This window comes from Bombina bombina, chromosome 1 (assembly GCF_027579735.1).
Source record: "Bombina bombina isolate aBomBom1 chromosome 1, aBomBom1.pri, whole genome shotgun sequence".
Classification (NCBI taxonomy): Eukaryota; Metazoa; Chordata; class Amphibia; order Anura; family Bombinatoridae; genus Bombina; species Bombina bombina.
In genome coordinates, this window is record NC_069499.1 from 1,332,205,303 (window position 1) to 1,332,217,483 (window position 12,181).

Genomic DNA, 12,181 nt, shown 5'->3' on the forward strand with positions numbered 1-12,181 from the left:
AACGAAACATCTTCGTCAAAACAACATCAAATACAGGTGGGGATTTCCCACAAAGCTACATGTTACCAGAAATGACCGTACCTTCACCATCACCTCTGTCTCTCAGGGTCTAGCCTTGCTCAAATCCTGGGACAAAAGTTCTATCTCTGGAGAGACAGTGGAGGAAGCAGTACAGAATAATAAAGGAAGTCTATCATCTCCTCCTCCTTTTGGATTGCCAACTTTATCTCACGCCTTGTCCTCTCAGACCTCACTGAGGCCCTCTGCAGCATCCTGGAATCCTATGCCTCAACGCAAGAAACGGGACCTCGACCCCTCTCTCCTAGAGGGAAAAACTGTCTGATGAGAGGACCATGTTTGGTAAAGTAACCGGGACATTGGTCAAGAAGGACTATATGTCTTACAATTTAACTTACTGAGTTGAAATGTTTCTAACATGTTTCTAAAATGTTCTGAATAGTTTATGCATACAGTGTGTTTTCTCTTTTGGGAGGGTAGGAGACATTTCCTGCCACCAATTTACAAGTTATACCGTTATATATGTTACGACCTGTGTTACATGTTTTGCCTCTGTTTTAAGAGCAGTGGGTTAAGCCTATAACGCCTAGCTTATTGATAGTCTACTATGACTTACAGGATATAGTTTTACCTATCATTACAGGTTAAGATACTTGTTGTATGATCTTGCGCAATGGTCTCAGGTGGGAGGATGGGGAGTGTGATTGTGAGTGTGACTGAGTGGGGGGGGGGGGGGGGTTCTTCCTTTTTTTTTTTTTTTTATCCGGGATCATGCGCATAATACATAATCAATGACCTATGTTTGCATACTTCTTGTAATGTACTTATAACATGCTGGGTTGCTCTGTTTATTTGCCTGGGGGTGGCGATTAGTCAGCCGCTACCGGGTGGGGTATTTAGGTTAACTTATGGTAATAGGCGACTATTTAACCCCCAGATATATTCTTGTAGACGTGTTACCTTGTTATGTGGTATATTGTCAACTATATCACGCTGGATTGTGAAAATTCTCCAATCCTTCCATAGAATGTTATATGGACAATTGTGTACATCTTTTTTTTTTTTTTTCTCTCTCTTGTTTTTAGCAGAGTAAGGTTTGATATTACTTCAAGACTTTCTATTTTTCGTTGCAACTAACTATGACATAATGAGAAAAAGAATAATACTGTGTATTAACCCTTGTTAGCTGATTAATGTATAATAGGCGTATTCACAGCTTCATATGTGACAGTCTTTGGCGATAATCAGAATAAAACCCTTGTCAAGCATGTGTACCGTAATCAAGGAGTGATTTCTCTATGACATACGAAATCCTATAGGTAATGTTGAGGACTCACCCACACCGACCAAGCAAACTCTGTCAGACGAGCATCCACCATATGCGGAAATAGAGCCGTCCAGGCGCTCCAACTACTCGTCACCTCCCGAGGAACGGTCACTCAATTCAGCCACTACTTGTCAGGTACTGCGTCTGCAAGCACCTCGGTTACGCGGCTCCTTGTCAAACCAGTTCCGGTCTGCTTCCAGGTGCAGACATCCAATGGGAATCGTATGTTAGGTCTCGTGGTGGGTGGTCAACCAATCCTATGCAGGGAAATGTCTTGTTGAGAACAGTATCACCAAAGCTGCTGTGTTTGTTCCGAAATAAATAATTAAATGAGCACCTTGTCCGCCCTTGGTTGCCTCTGAGATGCTGAGGGATAGAGGGTATCTGTAAAGGATTCCTTGTAATCCTTGATGGGTAATCAAAAATAGAAAAAGAAGTTCGATCCCAATATCCGTAATGTATAAAACAGCCTTTATTTTCCAAATTTTAAAATACAAACATGATACACACACAAAAGAAGTATCCTGATACTTCTTTTGTGTGTGTATCATGTTTGTATTTTAAAATTTGGAAAATAAAGGCTGTTTTATACATTACGGATATTGGGATCGAACTTCTTTTTCTATTTTTGATAACTATGACATACTTATGTTTATCTGTGTGGCATTTACCCCGGTGTCCCCCCTTGACCCCCCTCTTTTTTATTGTCATTCTCATTTGTTACTACTTTATGCTTAGTTGTTCTGTGATTTATGAGAAGAGAAGACACATAGTAATAAGATAACAACCTATTCAAATATCCAACTGTATTTACAAGTATAAGCATATGAACAGAGTGCTTGTGCACTGAAGGAGTTGACAACGTCCACAACTTTGTAACACTCGATACCAGCACGCTTTCAAACTGTCTACATAGGAAACAAACGGACGAGGCGTGACGTCAGACGCCGTCCGTACACACGTGTGTGATCTGTGTTTGCAGCTCGGGAGAGACTGCCTTGGCTCTCGTAGTGGTCCCTGGTGTGACTGAAGATTTCACAGGCGGTAAAGTAAAGTAAAGTACTGCTTTAACACTGTTATATTTTTGAATCAAAGCATTATACTACGATTTCAGGTGTACTGGACATTTTCCGGATTAATCTCCTTTATTGGAAAGTTCCACGCCATCCTATATCCCACAGCAAACTTGGGAAATATCTGCTGTATCCCTTGGGCATATGCATATCTAAGTTTCTAGTATAACGTATATTGTTTTATATTGCATTTACCTCTTGTTTTAACTTATTAACTGATTATTGCATTTAAATTAGATCTTATATGTATTTTATTTCTATCTGAACCTCATTTGTTTATCTCATTGTAGCAATAAGCTGTTACATAGGATTTTAAAACCTAGGGAGACGTCCCTGTTTATACTGGTTGATTTTATGATTGTATATTGACTTCTATTAAATAATTTTAATTAACACTATATTGGTGTCTGATACCTTTAGCCCTTGGCGCCCTCTCTATCTGTAAGCCGTAAAAAGCTTAACAATCTACTTTCACTATATCTTGACACTCTTTAGGGATAGTGTCTCTTAGAGAGGTGCTTGGTATTAGTTCCTAAGCACACTTCTAATTTCTGTTTATCCTTTGCATACTTCTTGTAATGTACTTATAACGCCTGATAAACATGCTGGGTTGCTCTGTTTATTTGCCTGGGGGTGGCGATTAGTCTGCCGCTACCTGGTGGGGTATTTAGGTTAACTTATGGTAATAGGCGACTATTTAACCCCCAGATATATCCTTGTAGACGTGTAACCTTGTTATGTGGTATATTGTCAACTATATCACACTGGATTCTGAAAATTCTCCAATCCTTCCATAGAATGTTATATGGACAATTGTGTACATCTTTTTTTTCTTTTTTTTTTTCTCTCTCTCTTGTTTTTAGCAGAGTAAGGTTTGATATTACTTCAAGACTTTCTATTTTTCGTTGCAACTAACTATGACATACTTATGTTTATCTGTGTGGCATTTACCCTGGTGTCCCCCCTTGACCCCCCTCTTTTTTATTGTCATTCTCATTTGTTACTACTTTATGCTTAGTTGTTCTGTGATTTATGAGAAGAGAAGACACATAGTGATAAGATAGCAACCTATCGCATTGAGCTTATTGTATTGAATCACCTAAGAAAGGATAACTGTCAGTATACTGTAAACTCCTTTACCCTTCTTTGTTGTTTTTTCTTCCTTTGGAGCTTAACAGTTCCCCCCCCCCCCCTTTTTTTTTTCTTTTCTTTCCCCCTTCCCCACCCACTTATGCACTTGATTGTCTTTCAGACTACTTGCCTTTCTACTACCCATCTACCTCTATAGCCCACGTATCCACACACCCAGTTATTTCATAACTTGGCTACTTTCCTTTCATTTATTTACCCTTGCCCCTATTAACTTGTTCACTTGCATACTACATATCTCATCCCCCTTCCTGTTCACCTTCCATCAAACCCTCATTCATTCATTTATTCATCTACTCGTTCCTTCCTTGGTCACCTACCCGAATACCTACATAATTCCGCTCCCTTGCCCCTACCAATTTATTCACTAACATATTACATACCTCATTCCCTTCCCTATTCGCCTCCCATTAAACCCTCATCCATTTATCTATTCACCTTTCCGTTCCCTCCCTGGTCATCTACCCAAACATCTATACAGTTCCATTTCTTAATTTACCCATTCACTCATACACCTAATCTGTCAGCGATTAGACTATTTCTTGTGCTTTGATTTAACAGGTGTAATTTTGTGTTTATACGCTATCTCTTTTATCCCTTACCATCTTTATAGACATTATAGTTCTCTGGTAAATTTGTATACCAGTGACTCCTAGCGCGGTCAATCCTTGTATATACCGCAAAACCAATAACTTTTCCTCGTATCCCCCTCCTATCCCCTTCCCCCCCTTTTTTTTTTCTCCTCTCTCTCCTCCTCTACATTCCTTACCCCTCCCTTCCTTTTTTCCCACAATGCCTATTATATGTGTTTCACAAAACGTAAGGGGACTTAATTCCCCCACTAAAAGAAGTTTATTGTTCCGCTCATTAAAATTCCTCAAAGCGAAAATAGTTTTTTTGCAGGAGACCCACTGGCGGATCGGTGAACCGATTCCTATTCGCTCTTCCTATTTTCCGGTTGTGGAGGCAGCCTCCTTTACCAAAAAATCTAGAGGCACAGCTATACTAGTTCATAGAGATGTCACCTATGAAAAACTACAAGTGGAGGCTGATCCCCAGGGGAGATTCCTTATTCTGGTCTGTAAATTGGAGGGCAATACTTATGCTTTAGCATCCTACTATGGTCCAAATTCATCTCAAATTAGACATCTTAGGAAGTTTTTAACCCGCTTGGAAAAAATAAAGAGAGGCCTTTTGCTACTTGCTGGCAATTTCAATATGGTCATAGACCCGGCGATGGATAAGAGAGTATCCCACAATAGGCCTATAGACAAGGCCTCCATAGACACATCCCAAAAATTCTTTACCCTTCTAACCCAGGCCAACCTCTTTGATGTGTGGCGTTCCTTCAATTCCACCAGTAGGGATTACACTTACTATTCCCCGGTTCATGATTCCTACTCTAGAATCGACTTCTTTTTCAGCATTCCCTGGCTTCTAGATAAGATAGGGGGGTCATCCATCGGTGAGGTAACTTGGTCTGATCATAACCCAGTGTCTATCTGTTTGAATGGAGTGGCCGAGCTGTCCTCTAGACCTCCTTGGCGCCTAATTGATTTGTTGCTGTCGGTTCCAGGGCAGATCGAGAATTTCGAATCTGAGATTAAATCTTTTCTTGAATTAAATGATACAGGAGACGTCGACAATTTCCTCTTATGGGGAGCTTTAAAGCATACTTACGAGGTCTGTTCATCAAACTTCAAGCTCAAACTCCACGGGAATCCTCGATGTCTTTGGCTCACCTTCATATGGAGTTAAGGTCCTTGAAAGATTTACACAAGCTAACCCTAGACCCCGCCCTCCTACCAAAAATCTCCTTAGTGCAGCAACATCTTAGAATGCTAGAAAACCAGAGAGTCCAGAGTAGATTGCGCAAGAATAAGAAGTTATTCTATTTTAAGGGGAATAAGCTTGACTATCTATTAGCAAGGAGGTTGCGTGAGAGAACAGCCCAGGCCAGAATACCTTACCTGATCACTGATAATCGCAAACTGACTAACCCTAATGATATAGGGTTGGAATTTGCCAGATATTATGCACAATTGTACAATCTGCAACTTAGGTCACCCCCCCCCCCAGGGTTGAAGATATCAAATCGTTTTTATCAAACCTGTCTTTACCAAAACTTTCTGCTGAGCATATTGCATCCATGGAAGCTCCAATGTCAGCCGAGGAAGTTAAAGATGCTATTCTATCTCTTAAGCCACGGAAATCCCCGGGTCCGGATGGATACTCTGATTTCTTCTACAAAACTTTTAGTGCTTGCTTAGCCCCTATTCTCACACGCGTGTCTAACTCGGCGGAGCAATTAGGTTATTTTCCGAATGAATTCCTCCAGGCATCTATTGTAACTCTACCTAAGCCTGGGAAATCCCCAGGCGCTTGCCCCAATTTTAGGCCAATCTCTCTTCTAAATTTAGATGCGAAATTGTATGCCAAGATTTTGGCTAAACGTCTTAATAAGATGATCCCATGCCTGGTGACCTCGGACCAAGTGGGTTTCACACTAGGGCGACAAAGCCCCGATAATACTAGACGATTGTTGAATATATTTTTTGAAGCAGGTCGGCTCGGTATATCGTGCGCTGCGGTGTCGCTTGATGCCGAGAAGGCGTTTGACCGAGTCGACTGGCTATATATGAGAGAAGTACTGAAGCATTTTGGGTTCACATCTTCTATCTGCACTAAAATTTTTGCGCTATATTCTAATCCTTCAGCCCGAGTAAGGGGCCTAGGTTTTTTGTCCCCCGAATTCAAAATCACAAACGGAACCCGGCAAGGGTGTCCACTATCCCCCTTGCTTTTCGCCCTTATGATGGAACCGTGTGCGGAAGCCATTAGGGGGTCCATTGAGATAAAGGGGATTAAACTACATGATACCACCCAAAAGGTGGTTTTGTTTGCGGATGACCTAACTGTTTTGGTCACCGACCCGCTGGAATCCCTACCGAAATTATTCGATTTACTAGAATCATTTTCGAACATTAGCATGTACAAACTTAATTACCCTAAAACCGAAGCATTCACTCTAAACATTTCCAATCTAGACCTTCAGGCCTTAAAACGACGGTTTCCCTTTGTCTGGTCCACTACGCAGCTAAAACATTTGGGGGTTTTTCTTTCACACGATATCTCTACTATTATATCATCTAACTTCCACCCCCTACTACGAAAATTTAAAGAATACTTTGTAAAATGGGATTCACCTGATATCTCCTGGTGGGGCAGGATAGCTGCCATTAAAATGAACCTCTTACCAAAATTAACATATCTTTTCCGGTGTCTTCCACTCCCTATACCTAAGAGCATCATTTCACAGTTCCAGCGGTTGTGCAACAATTTTTTTTAAATTTTTTTTTATATTTTTATTGAGGTTAAAAAAGAAAGGCATACAGAAAAACTGTGACATTTTAAAAAATATCCATAGAATTTGTTGCGAAACATAAATGTAATATTCTGCGTAAATGTAATTAGACATATCATCTGCTCATTTGTAACTGGCTTTAAATTTTTTGTAGGCAACACCTCAATTTAAAGGGTATGGGGGGTATATCAGTAACATATTAATAAAAAGCACAATTAAACAGAATTAGGGGGTTCATATGGGGTCTGTGTCCCTAGGCTTAACCAGTAAGCTATATAAACGGGGGGGGGGGGGAGCCCTCTAATAGTAACCATATCAAATATGACCTATATATAAAGAACCTAGTTGGGTTGTGGCAGAATGATGCTGAGTGCATTCATTTAACTAGATACAATATTAAACCCCATCTTGTCAAAATATGAGCTATAAAGTCCATCGTCCACGTACATATATGAAATAACTTTAAACTTTAGTAGTCCGAGACATAATGATATCAGTTTGAGGCATATATGTAGAGACTTTATCATACTAACAATAGCCAGAGCTGTGTAACTCAGGGCTGAATAACAGACCTCAAACATAATGTATTACCCAAAGGAAAAAACCCAGCATAACAGTGAGCGATAACATGAACACCATAGATATATATAGGAAATAAGTAACTGCCGAATGCATAATCTTGTAAATAGGAAAATCAGGCAGGCAGTCTATCATTTATTCTAGTATCTGGACATAATTATATTAACAAATTACCCAATTATAAATATACGATCCTGGCATAGATTTTTAGGTCGTAATGAGCACCCCTAGCTTATTGCAACAATTATATACATATATGTTAAACAGTATGTCAATGTAGTTTGCGCAAAGCGGATATTGATACCATGTGAACGGTCATTATTATCTGAGCAGGGTATACTAACGCATATCCAACAGTGTCAAATAACGCCTTAATAGGTAATATATGCAGTTAGGTCTATCTTGTAATATCAAGCAGTCTAGGATCAGATATAAAAGATAAATAAAGTCTCCCGAAGCAATACGCTTATATCTAATAGGGGATGGAATAATATATAGAGGAGTTATATACTGCTATCATTACATAATTAATAATAATCTCAAACAGAGTGTCAATACAATCGCACGGGGGAAATCTGTCTGTCACCATGTTTATACAGTACGATTATAATCCCAGCCATACAGTTGCTTACTGAAAAATACAGGGAATCAGCAATTGATTGACATCAATACATTATCCGGACATGCTGCCTAAGCATGGGCCCTATACCCAAGCAACATGCCGGCGACAATGAATAGTTAATAAGCAGCAAAAATATTTTAATATACTAACAATAGCTAGAGTTGTTTAGCTTGGGGTTGAGTAACTGATCGCAAGCAAAATATATTCACATATTCATATTATCCATGTCCTAAATATAAAACCTGACATAACAAAATAATGGCAATAGGAACCAATGCAAAACTGAATAGAAAGTTCAAAGTCTAAAACAGAACCTATATCGACACCTTCTTTTCATGGCCAGCAGAGTCAGTAGAGTTAACCTATTCCAAGCTTGTGAGCTGAAAGACTAATGCTGATCTTTATCCCCAGTTTATGAGCAGAGGAACTGGCCTCATTCTTCTTCTTAGCGGGCTGCCAGAGAAGCCGCGGATCAAAAGCAGTAGATGCGGTAGGGCTTTTCATGTTCACCTTCCCCCGCACCTGGTAGAGTCTCCGTGTCTCTGGCTTAGTACTCTGTATGAGTGCCAATTTAGCGTTAGGGCTCTTCATTTCCATATTCTCCTCCACACAAAGAGGTAGCGATCTGGTCTCCAAACTGCCGCTCCTGTCAGCCAAGCTGCGCCTCTGCTGAGCCAAATTAACTGCAACTTGGTCCAAGGGGTCAGCCGCATCCCACATGGACCATGTCTGCCCCACATGGTGAAAACGCTGCTCCCCCTCCGCTCTCCAGCTGTCCACAGGCAAAGACACCGGAGAGTACAAAGATGTGAGAGGCTCAGGTAAGGAGGTCGTTACCCTCCCAGCCGTGTACGGTGCAAACCAGCTCTCTAGGTCCCTGAGTACAGCCCCCTCAAAATCTAAAAAGAGGGCCCGTTTGGTCTTTAAAGTATCCTCCATAGTGAAAGGTAGCTTAGGAAGTCACTGACGGCACTTATCCATAAATACCTGTAATCTGTGGCAGACCCTCTCCCTCAGCTGTCACAGGTATAGTCGTACTTCTGATGGCTGGTATCTCCAATCCAAGTTTAACGGGTACACAACGGGTGTATCTCTGCTGCAGAGGGTTGCCACGTGGCTGAAAAGATGGCCGTTCACACGCAATCTGTGAACCAAGTTTACTAATGTAGCAAGTATCTTCTATAAAGTAAACTTCTCTGAGCTCAAAAGCAAACGGTAGCAGCCACCGCAGTTAGTATAATATCTGGAGTAAATTATAACTGGAGCAGATGGTCGCAAAGGCAGATTTAATTCACTATTTCCGCAGAGCTGAAGTAATATGCGACCGTTCTGTTTCTTAGCTCGCTCCGCCCCCCCGCAACAATTTTATTTGGAAGAAAAAGTGCCCCAGAGTGGCGATGAAAATCATGTCTTATCCAGTATTAGCTGGCGGAGTGGCAGCCCCTAATATAGCGGTGTACCATGAAGCATCCAGGTTAGCCCATATCACAGCTTGGGGTATAGAGTCTTCCAAGAGTAGGTGGGCAGAAATTGAACAGGCATCCCTACCAAAGGGACTTAGTCTGCGAGATCTAATTTGGATTCCAAGACACTCCAGGAAATCAGAGATAAGTTTAAATTACATTATAGCCTCTAACCTGAAGTTTTGGGACAAAATTCATCATAGGAATGGAATAGCTCCACACCCCTCCCCGACCCACTCTATCATAGGCCTACTGGGGGCCTTAGCAGACCCGCATCCTATGGAGTGGGAAGCACTGGAGATCCAGACTATAAGGGATTTGTTCTCGGATACAGGTTTGCTTTCAGTCGCCCTATTTCAAAGCAGATTCTCCCCTTCACCTCTAATGAGTTTTGAGTTCTTTAGACTGCGAAACTTCTTGCGTGCTTGGAGTTTTGCCTCAGGACCTTTGAGACCCCGAACCTTGTGAGAAAAGCTTTGGGATGCAAGATATCTCGCCCCGAGAGTGTTCTCTCTCGCCTATTCTGCCCTCATACAGGCACCTCTATACAATAAATCTTTCTATATCACTCATTGGGAGGGCGCTCTACACTTCGACGCTCCTGAAGAAGCTTGGAGGTCCACAACCTTGCTAATTAAGAGCGCGGTTCATAGCACTACCTACTTTGAACTCTACTTTTTTGACACAATGGCACTACACTCCCTTACGCTTATTTCAGATCTCAAAAACAAATTCCCCTATGTGCTCCCCTTGCAATTTTTCATTTGAATCCAGACTTGGCCATTAGGAGTGAGCACTTGTTTCTACCCTTAATGCAACCATGATGTACATTGCACTTTGTAAGCCGTACCTCTACCGCTACCCCACTGAATTGGCCGCTGAGTGATGACGTCATTGCCCGGTGCGGAAATCCGAGTAACCTGAAGGAGGAATACGGAGGTGTCCATTATTGCTGAAGGAAGCATTTTTGCTGGGTAAGTGTCGCTCCCAGCTACATTCAAGGGGATTACACAATCGGAGAGGACTGGGTTGTCCAGTTAGCCACACATCCAGCACCGGGTGTTAAACAGAAGTTGCCACAGCTTGTGTGCAAGCTTGTAAACGGCTTTTGGTACTTTACTTATTTATGGACACTAGGGGGTCGATCCGATATAAAGCGTCGCCCGCAAAAGCCGGCGACGCCAATAATTGCGCGGATTTGGTATCCTATATACGGCGTAAGCTAGAAGTTACGTGCGTATATTTCTGCCGTCGCCCGCAGTTTTTTGGGCCATAGGCAGGTATACCAAACCCGCGCAGTTTGGTATCCAATATGCAGCGTAAGGACTTACGTGGCGAAAATGGAGAAAACTTACTCCATTTTCACCTCGCCACAAAAAGCAGCCGTAAGAAGCCTTACGCTGACTATTGGAGCCCCGTAACTCCCTAAACTAGCTGCTAAAATAAACCTAACACCTAACGCATGCGCAATGTCTATCTCCCTGTCAACCGCGATCCCCCCCCCCCCCCCCGAAATCCCTAATAAAGTTATTACCCCCTAAAACGCCGCTCCCGGACCCCGCCGCCATCTACATAAACTAACCCCCTACTGTGAGCCCCTAAAACCGCCGCCATCTACCTTATCTATCCCGTAATCTGACCCCTTACACCGCCGCCACCTATATAAAAATGATTAACCCCTAATTTAATCTACCTACCCCGCCGCCAGCTATGTTATCTATATTAACCCTAAGTATATTATAGTTAATATAGTTATTACATTATATATATTAACTATATTAACCCTAATTATATTAGGGTTAATATAGTTAATATAGTTACTATAGTATTTATATTAACTATATTAACTCTATCTAACCCTAACACCCCTAACTAAATTTATATTAAATTAATCTAATTAATTTATAAACTAAAATATTCCTATTTAAATCTAAATACTTACCTATAAAATAAACCCTAAGATAGCTACAATATAATTAATAATTACATTGTAGCTATGTTAGGGTTAATATTTATTTTACAGGTAAATAGTTAATTATTTTAACTAGGTATAATAGATATTAAATAGTTATTAACTATTTAATATCTACCTAGTTAAAATAATTACCCAATTACCTGTAAAATAAATCCTAACCTAAGTTACAAATACACCTACACTATCAATAAATTTAATAAACTACAAACATCTATCTAAAAATACAATTAAATTAACTAAACTAAATTACAAAAAAAAACAAACACTAAATTACAAAAAATAAAAAAAAGATTACAAGATTTTTAAGCTAATTACACCTATTCTAAGCCCCCTAATAAAATAATAAACCCCCAAAATAACAAAAATTCCCTGCCCTATTCTAAATTAAACAAATTTCAAAGCTCTTTACCTTACCAGCCCTTAAAAGGGCCTTTTGTGGGGCATGCCCCAAAGAATTCAGCTCTTTTGCATTCAACAAATACAATCCCCCCCCCATTACAACCCACCACCCACATACCCCTATTCTAAACCCACCCAAACCCCCCTTAAAAAATCCTAACACTACCCCCCTGAAGATCTCCCTACCTTGTCTTCACCACACCGGGCCGAAC